Source organism: Capricornis sumatraensis, chromosome 22 (assembly GCF_032405125.1).
Source record: "Capricornis sumatraensis isolate serow.1 chromosome 22, serow.2, whole genome shotgun sequence".
NCBI lineage: Eukaryota > Metazoa > Chordata > Mammalia > Artiodactyla > Bovidae > Capricornis > Capricornis sumatraensis.
Window position 1 is genome coordinate 51,211,159 of NC_091090.1, and position 12,188 is coordinate 51,223,346.

At 46.8% G+C, this 12,188-nt stretch overlaps 1 non-coding gene across 1 annotated transcript; it reads left to right on the forward strand.

The window, feature by feature from the left end:
- Positions 1–6,264: 6,264 nt before the first annotated feature.
- Positions 6,265–6,338, forward strand: TRNAP-CGG (transfer RNA proline (anticodon CGG)). The gene has a single exon. It is a non-coding gene; the product is annotated as a tRNA-Pro (tRNA).
- Positions 6,339–12,188: the final 5,850 nt, after the last annotated feature.

A 12,188-nucleotide genomic window follows, 5' to 3' on the forward strand; every position in this document is an offset into this window, starting at 1 on the left:
TTCCCATTTAGGGAAAAAAAAACCTCTTAAAGGCTTTTTGTCACTTTTTCACACTCTGCACTAAATGTCTTTGCATCACTGCATGAAAAAGCGTGAGATTTTCAAGTTAAATGTGTCTGAATTCCACAGCAGGACTCCCCACTGCCTGCCCAGGGGGGATCCCATCTCTGTTGTCAATAAACCTATAATACAGGATTGGTAACTGCAGTCACCATGCTGTACATTAGATTCCCAGAATGTATTCATCTTATACCTGGGGTTTGTACCCTCAGAGTAAAAGCTCCCCATTTCCCCCGCTCCTCAGTCCCCGGTAACCACCACGCTAGTCTGTTTCTCTAAGTTTGTTTTTTAAGATCCCACAGATAAGCGAGATGATACAATATTTGTCTGACTTATTGCACTCAGTAGAACGCCCTCAAGGTCCTTTGCGAGCCTCGTTTTCGTTTCCTGTGTGTGTGTGTGTGTGTGTGTGTGTGTCTGTGTGTCTGTGTGTCTGTGTTTGGTTGCGTTGGGTCTCAGGTTTGGCAGGCAGGATCTTCCTTGCGTCACGTGGATCTTTCCTTGGGGCCCACGGACTCTCGTTGTGGTGTGCTCGGGTTGAGTTGCTCTGCGACATGTGGGATCTTAGTTCCCGACCAGGGACTGAAGCCAAGTCCTCTGCCCCGTAAGGAGGATTCCTAACCACTGGACCACCAGGGCAGTCCTGAGAGCCTCTTTTAAAGAACAATTTGTTGCCGAACTTTCAGCTGGAAAGTCAATAGGATAACTGGAAGAATTATAATTACATTGCCTTAAAATGTATCAATACTTATACTAAGAACCATATAGAAATTGATCATCATGCTATATGCTGATTCCAAATGAAAACCAATCGGACACCAATTAAAGAATAAAGAAAGTCTGAAAACACAAGGCTGGGTAGAAATCAGGGAGGCCCATCTGGGCTCCTGACCGGAGAGGTTCTGGAACTTGTCCAACATCACACAGCAAGGTGTGAGTCATGGCCTCTGGGGTCCTTCCCACCCAGCCCAGGGCTGTGTCCATTCCCCCACGTGGCCTCCTGGAGCAAACTCATCACCTTACAGTCATGCATGGCTTGCAAATCTAGATTTTCCTCATTCGCTAGATCGCCGATGGAAATGGTTCCCACCTCATCTGAAGGAGCTGGGAAAACATAGTTTCCTGGACTCCTTTTCCATGGATTCTGACTCATTCATTCTGGGGTGGGGCCTAGGCATTGAAATGTTTTAATAATATCCCCAGGTGCAGCCAGTTAGATGAAAATCAGTTCTCTACGGCTCTTGTTCTCCAGCCTGGGTGCCCACTGGATTCACTCCGGGGAGCTTCAAAGGCTACAGGCCAGAATCCCATCGTCACAGATGTTGATTCACCTGGTCTGAGGCTCAGCCTCAGCGCAAAAGCTGGTGACTCCAACCTGTCACCACGGATGAGAACCCCTACTTGTGGGCTCCATGAACCCTGAATCTCTAGTCTCAGTCACCTCCCAGGGAAGCTTCAGGGACCTGCTCATGGCCATTCTTAAAATTCCAGAGCTGACAACGGGCAATAAAGGCTTGCTGATAGACTTGGCTAATGAGGCTTAGTATTAAGGGACAGGTGAGAAAGGAAGGGCGAGCCTAAGAAATAATGAGCATTTAGTATGAAAAGGTCCCGAGGGTGGATGATACAGTCAGTCAAGCAAATGTTACCTTATTTTGCAAACGCCCAGGTGGCCCTTTTGGAGCAATAGGAGCTACCCCCTAAGCCTGGGATCTCCATAGACCCAAAGATGTTTCGAGAGTGGGAATGAACAAAGTCTACCAACCTTAAATAATTCCTATCACAGACAGAATCACTCTTGACTGAGTCTAACAGTAATCCGGGCTCAGGGCTCTGGAGAACAGGACCATTAAGTTACCAGATGCTGTGCTCTGTAGGGAAGAAACCGAGGATGTTATCGTGGAGAATATGGCCCACCAGTCGGAGTTCATACCCAAGGAGAGATATTTTCCTGAACGTATTTGAGAAGACTTGTTCAGTTGCCCAATTGGGTCCAACTCTTTGTGACCCCAAATGGATTGCAGCAGGCATCCCTGTCCCCCACCATCTCCAAAAGTTTGCCCCAGCTCCATTGCATTGGTGATGCCGTCCAGCCATCTCATCCTCTGATGCCCTCTTCTCCTTCTGCCCTCAGTCTTTCCCAGCATCAGAGAAGATGACTAAGGAAAACAATTTCCCCCTTCTATATTATTTAACAAGAACAATAAGTGAACAAGTAGGCTAGCCAAGCCGTCTAGGCTGCATAATCCCACATCGGGAATAAACATGGCAGGGAAGAAATTTATCAACATATTCACAGGACCTATCTTGGTAGAAAGGGGCTGCGGTGCTTTTTATTTCTCCCTTATATTTTTCAATGTTTCCTAAATGTTTTATCAAGTACAAATATTGCCTTTTTAAGCTTTTTTAAAAATGTGGACCATTTTTAAAGCCTTTATTGAATTCGTCACAATACAGCGTCTGTTTCATGTTTTAGTGTTTTGGCTGCCAGGCATGTGGGATCTCAGCTTCCAGACCATGGGTGGGATTAAACCCCCTGCCTTGGAAGGCCAAGTCTTAACTGCTGGACCACCAGGCAAGTCCCTGAATTAAGCCTTCTTCATGCTGGGTAGCCATCATTTTTCGGACAGTGTTAAATATGTGGGGATGTGAGGGGACGATTGCTTAGAGAGATTCACGCTCTAGCTTTCCTGGGCACTGGCACGTGACTAAGTTGGCCTCGGCATTTGTAAATCAGATGCAAATAGCACGTGGTTTGAAAGTCAGAAGTTGCAAATGACACATGGATGAGATTTTAGAGAAATCCTACTGTTGAGCATCTGTGTTTGGTTTACCTGCTAAGCCCCATGAATCAAAGGGGCCAATGGAGGTTTCCAAATGAAACCTCAAATGCAAGGTCTCTTGCTTCAGATACCTCCAAATCTTCACCACCATCTACAGACTCCTTTTAAAAGACCCTAAATACTCAGTCTCCTCACCTGTCTATTGCCTCCACCTCCTTCCTGAATGTTCCAACCTCTGCTATTGCTTCGGACAGATATTCTTCATTTGGTACTTTTCTGAAATGAAGCTCCTGCTCCTAATATCCTCCAACCCGAATATCCCTCAATATCCACCCCATTTCACTGCCATCAGAACACCACACAGTCAGGAAGTTCTCTTTTCTGCTTAACTTAAATGCCATCTGTTATAAGATGCTGCTTTTGCTGCTAAGCCGCGTCAGTCATGTCCAACTCTGTGTGACCCCATAGTCGGCAGCCCACCTGGCTTGCCCGTCCCTGGGATTCTCCAGGCAAGAACACTGGAGTAGGTTGCTATTTCCTTGTTATAAGATGAGAGGTAAACAACTCACAGGAAGGGAGCTACTTATTCATCTTCGCAGCCCTCCAAAAGCACAAAGCTATGTGAGGTTTTCACACGTTTGTTGAAGGAATGAATTTCCTCTCAAAGAAGAACGGTAGTACTTTAGAATGATAACATACTTGTGTTTACATGGAGTCATTTTCAAAGCCTCTGAGACTTGCGCTCCAAATGGGACCCCCAGAACTGCACAATGGACCTCTCCTGGGAATTTCTTAAAAATGGGGCATTGTAGCCTCCTGCTTCCTCCCTCTGCTCCCTCCCCTTACACACATCCCACTGAACCAGTTTTAATGAAAGTTTTAATTAAAATCTACAGGTAACTCTCATGTCATTCAAGTTTGAGAAGAATTCATCTAGAACATTGTCTCTCAGCCGTGGCTGCACGTTGGAATTGATAGGGACTCCAGAATACAGATTCCCAGGTTCGAGCCCCAAGAGTCTGATTTTATCAGTCTGGGATTTAGGATTCTTTAAAATGCCCCCAGTGTGCAGCCAGGGGTAAAAACCATTCCCTCGGCATCCTTGCTGGAGCACGTTAAAACTCCTGCAGTACTTTGTAAGTCAGCATCTCACCTACACAGTGACTTCTCTCATTTTTACTACCCAGCCTTCCCTTATCATATTTCTTCTCCTCTTCCAAGAAGTACCTCCTAGCTTTATTTGCCAGTAAATGTTTACTGAACATCTGGAATTTGCATAAACACAACACCTGTTCTTTAACTTCCTTTTGCAGTAAGTTATCTAAATGCCCTTTTCTAATTTTGTAAGCATTCATTGTTGCCACTGTCACAATGGCTTATTATTTTCTGAGAGCGAGAAAGAAAATTAATTACCTTTTGATAGTTTTAAAACAACTTAAGCATATACACACTACAATATCAACAGATAGCCAGCCAGTATCCTGTAATAGACTCAGTATTCTGTAATAGCTTTTAAGAGAGAAGCATCTGAAAAAGAATATATATATATAACTGAATGACTACGCTGTACACCTGAAACTTACACAACATTGTAAATCAACTATATGTCAATAAAATCGAGTAAAATAACTGGTGGTCCAGTGGTTAAGAATCTACCTGCCAGTGCAGAGGCCATGGGTTCGATCCCTGGTCTGGGAAGATTCCTCCTGCCTCGGAGCGACTCAGCCTGCATGCCCCAACTACAGAACCCATGCTCCAGAGCCCGTCCTCTGAAATAAGAGGAGCCCCTGCAATGAGAAGCCCGAGCACCCAAGTAGAGAGGAGCTCCCGCTCGCCACACCCAGAGGAAGCCCACACAAAGCAGTGAAGACCCAGTACAGCCAAATAAATAAATAACATTTTAAAAAATAAAATGAAGAGTTAGGAAAAAAAAAAAACAAAACAATTTAATGATTGTTTTGAACCAGAGAGACAGCAAAAACTGATTATATTTAAAAGTAAATCTCTTCTGTCCTCCAGCCTTTAGAAAGTCTCATTGTCCTGCCTTCAGATCCCATCTGTAGCAGCTAACTCTTGTAGCGGCCTTGCGCTGGCCGTGGCACTGGGCTCAGTGCATTGCTGTGGTAGCTGTCTCGCTTAATCTACCCAACAGCCCTGTGAGACACATTCTATTGGCGTTTTTTTGTTTGTTTGGCTTGGGGGGGGGGTTGCTTTTTGTTTTGACACCCCATGCAGCATACAGAGTCTTATTTCTCCGAGTCCTGCAGTGAACGTGTGGTGTCCTATCCACTGGACTTCCAAGGAAGTCCCGAGGCACATTTTATTGTTATCCGCATTTTTTGATGAGAAAACCACAGAAAAGTTCAGTAACTTGCCCAGGGTCACCCAGCTTGTCTCCTGACGACAGCAGAGACCCCCAGGCAGTCAGACTCAGAACCTGCCTCTGTCTTGCTATTTGTTCTGTTGAAGGTGGTGTTTGGGGGGACGTGTGAAGACATGTCTTCGGATCCCACCCCACGGGGGAGCCTCATATTCCGTCATAATTTCCATGGATATTTTAGCACATCTTTTTCCAAACCTTTTTCACACTTTTATCTGTGGCTTATAAAGCAGTTTCCCAGGTATAACTCACTGTGAAGCTTAAAAGGCTTTCATGTTTGGACAAATTTCTTTTGAAGGTTGAGCAAGATAAGAAACAAGTTCTGACTAATACAATGAAAGTCTAAATAAAGAAGCCCTGAATAGTTTATAAAGAAAATTTCCCCTCCGAACTAAATGCAGTTTTAAATGTTAATACCTCTATTGCAGAATAGAAGATAAGTCAATGTAATACATAGCCTCTGGCCAGCAGTGTGTATATGTTTGTGTGTTAAGAAAAAGGTGAGAAAGTTTAAAAACACCAACTTGTATCCAAAAGGCATTCTTTGTCTCTGGGCCTCCTCTATAACCATTCAATTTTTCTTCTCCTTTTTTTGCCTGTACCTCATGACTTACAGGACCTTAGTTTCCCCACCAGGGATGGAAGCCAGGCCCACAGCAATGAAAGCTCAGAGTCCTAACAGCTGGTCTGCCAGGGAATTCCCTTTAATCATCCAATTTTAATAGCTCTTTTCTTTCCTCCTCTCAGCTAGGAAGTGATTTCTTTTAATCCCTTCTGGCTGTTGTAGAGCAGGATTTCCCAACCTGGGCCCTGTTGACAACGTAGCGTGGAGAATCCTCAGCATTGTATGGTTTTCAGCAGCATCTTAGTCAACCAGGAATACTCACAGGAAGGATTGACGCTGAAGCCCCAATCCTTTGGTCACCTGATGCGAAGAGCTGACCCATTGGAAAAGACCCTAATGCTGGGAAAGACTGAGGGCAGGAGGAGAAGGGGATGACAGAACATGAAGTGGCTGGATAGAATCACCAACTCAACGGGGGCTTCATGGCTTCGTAGGTTTAAGTGCCTGTCTCGGAAACAGGAGATCCTGGGTTCGAATCCCAGCGAGGCCTTTCCCTTGGGCTTCCCTGCTGGCTCAGAGGGTAAAGCATCTGCCCTCAATGCAGGAGCCCTGGGTTCAATCCCTGGGTCGGGAAGATCCCCTGGAGAAGGAAATGGCAACCTACTCCAGTACTCTTGCCTGGAAAATTCCATGGATGGAGGAGCCTGGTAGGCTACAGTCCATGAGTTTGCAAAGAGTCAGACATGACTGAGAGACTTCACTTCTCATCTCATCATCAATGGACATGAATTTTAGCAAACTCTGGGAGATAGTGAAGGACAGGGGAGCCTGGCATGGTGCAGCCCATGGGGTTGCAAAGAGTCAGACATGACTTAGTGACTGAACAACAACAAGCTGGTCTACCCACTAGATGCCAGGGGCACCTCACCCTCCCCTATACCCCCAACACCCTGTCACCCTCACCACTGACACCCATTGTGATAAACGGAAATGCCTTCAGACTTGGCTGCATGTCCCCTGGAGGTACAGAGCAGAAGGAGAGAGTCCCCACATAACACGCCCCCCGAGCTCAGGTAAGAACCACTGTTCCGGAAATAGTCACTGGAATTGCAAAATCATACGTGCACATTTTCATACTTCACCCCGAGTAGTGTCTCAGACCTCAGGCCCACAGGGCGCATCTCCTCAGCATCCTCCCTGCTCTTCTCCTTGCCTGACTTTCTCGGGCCTCCAGCAGATGCACTTCCCAGACACTCCCCCAGCACCAGGGCACACACAAAGGCCTTAGGGGTCCAGGAGTGTGATTCTGGGGGCTAGGGGCTGGGTGGGGTTCTGCCCTTGTGGCCACCCTAACTGCACACCTGGCTCCTTCTTGCAGGCCTCGCTCTGAGACTTATGCGGACAGCACCTTAACACGTCCGACACGACTCTAGCTGTTCCTCCTAGAAAACAAATGTCCGATGATGTCCATAATCGCAAGACAGCTCTGCCTTACACATGTGTACCTGAGGGTAAAGCAAGACTCTGATACATCAGCAGAGAAGACAGACTTGGAATACATGCAACAAACGTGCTCACTAGAGATACTGGCTCGTCTGTTCTCCACGTGGGTCTTCATGGTGCGTGTAGTCACAGGTGTACATAGATGTGGTGGGAATTTATTGTTTCATTTGGGCGACCAAGTTCAAAAGGACACGTTAAACAAGACTGCCTATGGCTAGCTTCTCGCTGACCTTCAGCCACAATGCCCGAAGCCTCAACAATACAATAGCCACTGCTACTGAGCCTCTAGTGTCTGCCAAGCTCTGTGCCAAGTGCCCTGCCTGAGTGTCTCACTCAGACCTTGAAACAGCCCATTTCACAGATGGCAAAAACCTCACGCTCGTTGAGTAACCTGACCAAGCTCATATTTCTGGCAAACCAGGAAACAGGGATTCAAATCCTGAAGGTATGTCCCCAAGGTGTGTGTGTGTAGATTAATTATGGTAAAATACACATATCATAAAATTGCCCATTGTACCCATTCTTAGGCGTACAGTTCAGTGGCGTTAAGCACACTCACGTTGTAATGCAGCCATCATCACCATCATCTCCAGAATTTTTCATCTTCTCAAACTGAAACTCTGTCCCCATCAAACACTAACTCCCTATTTCCCCTCCCCCAGCCCTTTTACTTTCTGTCTCTTTGAATTTGACTACCCTGAGTACTTCATACAAATGGAATCATGAAGTATTTGTCTTTTAGTGACTGGCTTATTTCACTTGGAAGAATGTCTTCAAGGCCCACCTATGTTGTGGCACGTGTCAGAATATTCTCCCTTTTTAAGGCAAATAATATTCCATGGTGCCTTCCCAGGTGGCTAAGCAGTAAAGAATCTGCCTCCCAGTGCAGGAGACATCGGTTTGATCCCTGGGTCGGGAAGATCCCCTGGACAAGGAAATGGCAACCACTCCAGGATTCTTGCCTGGGAAATTCCACGGACAGAGGAGCCTGGCAGGCTACAGTCCATGGGGGTCTCAAAGAGTCAGACACAACTGAGCAACAGAGTACACACGAAATATTCCACTGCGTGTACAGACTACATGTGGTCTATCCATTCACCTATTAATACATGGGGTACATCTACTTTTTGGCTACTGTGAATAATGCTGCTATGATCATGGGTGTACAAACATCTCTTTAAGATCCTGCTTTGTTTTGGAGTATATATCCAGCAGCAGAATTGCTGGGTCACATGGTAAATCTGTGCTTAATTTTTTGAGGAACTGCCACAGTATTTTCCCAGGGGCTGAATCATTTTACACTCCCACCACCAGGGCAAGAGGGTTCCAATCTGTCCACGTGCTGGTCCCACTTGCTTTCAAGGTTTGGAGGTTTGTTGTTTTTTTTAATAGCAGCCATCCCTCAGGTCTTGAAAATTAATTGTATATCAAGTCTTTCCCTTCCAGAACTTTTCTTAAGTCAGTAGCAGCTGCGCCCATGAGTACACACACAATGGGGAGATCCTGATCACAATGCAGGAACTTGTGAGGCTTCACACCCACTCCACTCCTCTCTGCACTCAGCTCTGTTTCTTTAGGTTGCCAGGATGGATCAGATACAACCTCCCCGTCGTTCTAGCTCCCAGCCTCCTTGATGTCAGGGTCTGCTGCTTTTTCTCTCTCCTACACTCTCAGGGTTCTCTGCAAGTGAAGTCGCTCGGTCGTGTCCGACTCTTTGCGACCCCACGGACTGTAGCCTACCAGGCTCCTCCATCCATGGAATTTTCCAGGCAAGAGTACTGGAGTGGGGTGCCATTTCCTTCTCCAGGGACTCTTCCCCACCCAGGGATTGAACCTGGGTCTCCCAAGCACTTAGGAAACATTTAGAAAAGAAAGTAAATTATGTTTCCGGAGAGGTCAGCCTGTTTTGACTCCATTCACTTTAATGGGAACGCTTTTCTCAGGACACCTGTTCCAACTTGATCGAGGGAGACTGGCACAGGCACAGTCCCCACCTGGCATTCGGAACCTGGGCACAAGGCGTGGCTGTCCCTGCAGACAGACAGCCGGGGCTGAGTCACGCCGGGCACCTCCCCACGGGGCCCCACCCTGGGCGCGCTGCTTTCCCCTCGTCTGCTTCAGCCTTTCAGGCCTTCCCTACTTCCAGGCTCCCAGAGAAGCTGGGGCTGGAATTACGTGGTGGTGAGTCACGGCCCCCTGGAGCCCCACAGGGGAGCCAGCCGCAGCTCCACCAGGACTCTGGGAGCACCCGGACCCGGGCTCTTAACCCAGAAGCCGTGAAGGTCTCAGAGCAAGCTCTGGTCCAAAGGCCTCCTGAGCGGAGCTGCCCCTCTCAGAGGGCAGACCACTGCCAACCTGGAGCAAGGCCGGCTGTAATCAGGATGCCGAAGGACTGGTGTGCTCAGTGAGGGCGGTCAGCTAGGTTTGGGTGTATGCTGAGGCGTTAAAAATCGCCCGTTGCTGGTTGGTGGGAATGCAAACTGGGGTAGCCATTGAGGACAGCAGCCCGGAGGTTCCTTAAAAAATCAAAATCAGCATATGCTCCAGCAATCCCACTCCTGGGCATCTATCCAGACTGAACTACAATTTTAAAAAAATGCACCCCTATGTTTATTGCAGCTCTGTTTACAACAGTCAAGATATGGAGACAACCCAAATGCCCCTAGACAGATGAATGGATAAAAAGATGTAGTACCTATACACAATGGAATAACAGCCTTAAAAAAGGATGAAATCATGCTTTTTGCGATGGTCTTAGAGATGATCATACCAAACGAAATAAGTCAGACAAAAACAAATATCCCTAATATGTGGAGTCTAAAAAAATGATGCAAATGAACTTATATACAGAACAAAAAGATCCACAGACACAGAAAACAGATTTACGGTTCCCGACGAGTTCAGGCAGGGCTGAGGGAGGAAGGATAAATTAGGAACCTGGTATTAACAGATACACGTTACTGTGTAAAACAGATCAACAGCAAGGAGCTGCTCTATAGCACAGGGAACTACGCTCAAGCTTGCAATAAACACCTCTAATGGAAATGAAGCTGAAAATGAATATATATTTGTAGGCGTAATTGAATCACTTTGCTGTATACCTGAATCATTGTAAATCAGCTATACTTTAAAAAGCTAAGTTAAACTAAGATAAACTAAGTTGTGTGTACTATATGATAAAAATAAATTTAAAACAAAAAAAATTATCTGGTTTGTTTAAGCAATAGCACAGAGGACAGGCAGCAACGTGGATGGACCTAGAGATCACTGAACTAAGGGAACTTCGAGAAAGAGAAGTACCATGTGATAGCAGAAGTGGAATCTAAAACTCGATGCAAACGACAGAAGCGCCGTGAGCAGGGGACAGAATGAGCCTGGGGGGCAGCTGGGAGGAGCTCTGAGGCCGTGGGAAGGAGCGTGTGCGTCCCTGCGGGCGAAATAGGGACTGAAGGAGACGATGTGACTGACGTTTCATAAAAAGTCAGACACAAAAGGCCACAGGTTGTGTGACTTCAGGTACAGGAAACGCTGATCGCAGGCAGAACCCTTCCAGACAACGCTGGTCCTTGGTTTTCTCATCTATAAGATGAGGTTAGATCCACTGACCTCCAAGGTTACACTTTGTTCTGATTTTTGATTCCTTATTAATAAAATGACTGAACAGAAGAGAACCCATGTAACCAGGGGAGGGCCTGGTGATCCCTGCGTTTCAGCAGCGCTGAGATAGAATGAGGATAAACCTGGAGGTTTGAATTCTTCTGTTGGTATGAGCATTTACCTTGGGAATGGTCTTCTTGTTTAGTTGCTAAGTCGTGTGTGTGCGAGTACGCGTGTGTTCAGTCACTCGGTCTTGTCCAGCTCTTTCTCTACCCCATGGACTATAGCCTGCCAGGCTTCTCTGTCCATGGGATTTCCCAGGAAAGAATATTGGAGTGGGTTACCATGTCCTCCTGCAGGGGATCTTCCGAACCCAGAGGTCAAATCTGATCCCTGGGAATGATCTTAGGGGTCATTAAATCCTCCAGGCCTTTGTTTTTGCGTTTCTAAAACCTGGGAGTCCTAGCAGGTGGCTCCTGTGGTCCTTCCCACAGAAAGTGTGAGTTCTAGGGACTTCCTTGGTGGTCCAGAGGCTAAGAATCTGCACTCCCAATGCAGGGGCCTGGGTTCAATCCCTAGTCAGGGAACCAGATCCCACATGCAGCAACTGAAAGATCCCACTTGCCACAGCTAAGACCCAATGCAGCCAAATAAATACATGAATAAATATTTTAAAAATATTTATATTTTAATAATATATCTATATATTTTTTAATGTACCTTGATTCATGGATCTAACATTAGAGGCTTCCCTGATGGCTCAGACAGTAAAGAATCTGCCTGCAATGTGGGAGACCCGGGTTCAATCCCTGAGTTGGGAAGATGCCCTGGAGGAGAGCATGGCAAACCCCTCCAGTATTCTTGCCTGGAGAATCCCATGGACAGAGGAGCCTGGCGGGCTACAGTCCATGGGGTCGCAAAGAGTTGAACACGACTGAGTAACGTTTATTTTTTAAAAAGACTTTATGGATTTAGAAGGGGCACAATTCAGCCACCACTCTGGCTACATCTGAGGTGTAATGAACGGTGAGAAAGCGGCTGAAAAACCGAATGAGTGAGGCAAATGCAGTTGCTCTGTTTGCGGCTATGGCGGGGAGTTCTGGGACACTCTCTGTAGGACAGACCACGGAGGGCCTTGAGCCCCGGGAGAGACCTCCCGCTCCAGCACTCGGACACTGGTGCAAAGGAACGCCCTGTGGGTGATACCGCTTCAGGCTCATCAGAGCGTGGCGCTGCCCATGGGGTGGCACAGAGGTGAGGCTGGAGGCAGGGAGGTCAGATGAGAGCCTAAAGCAGTCGT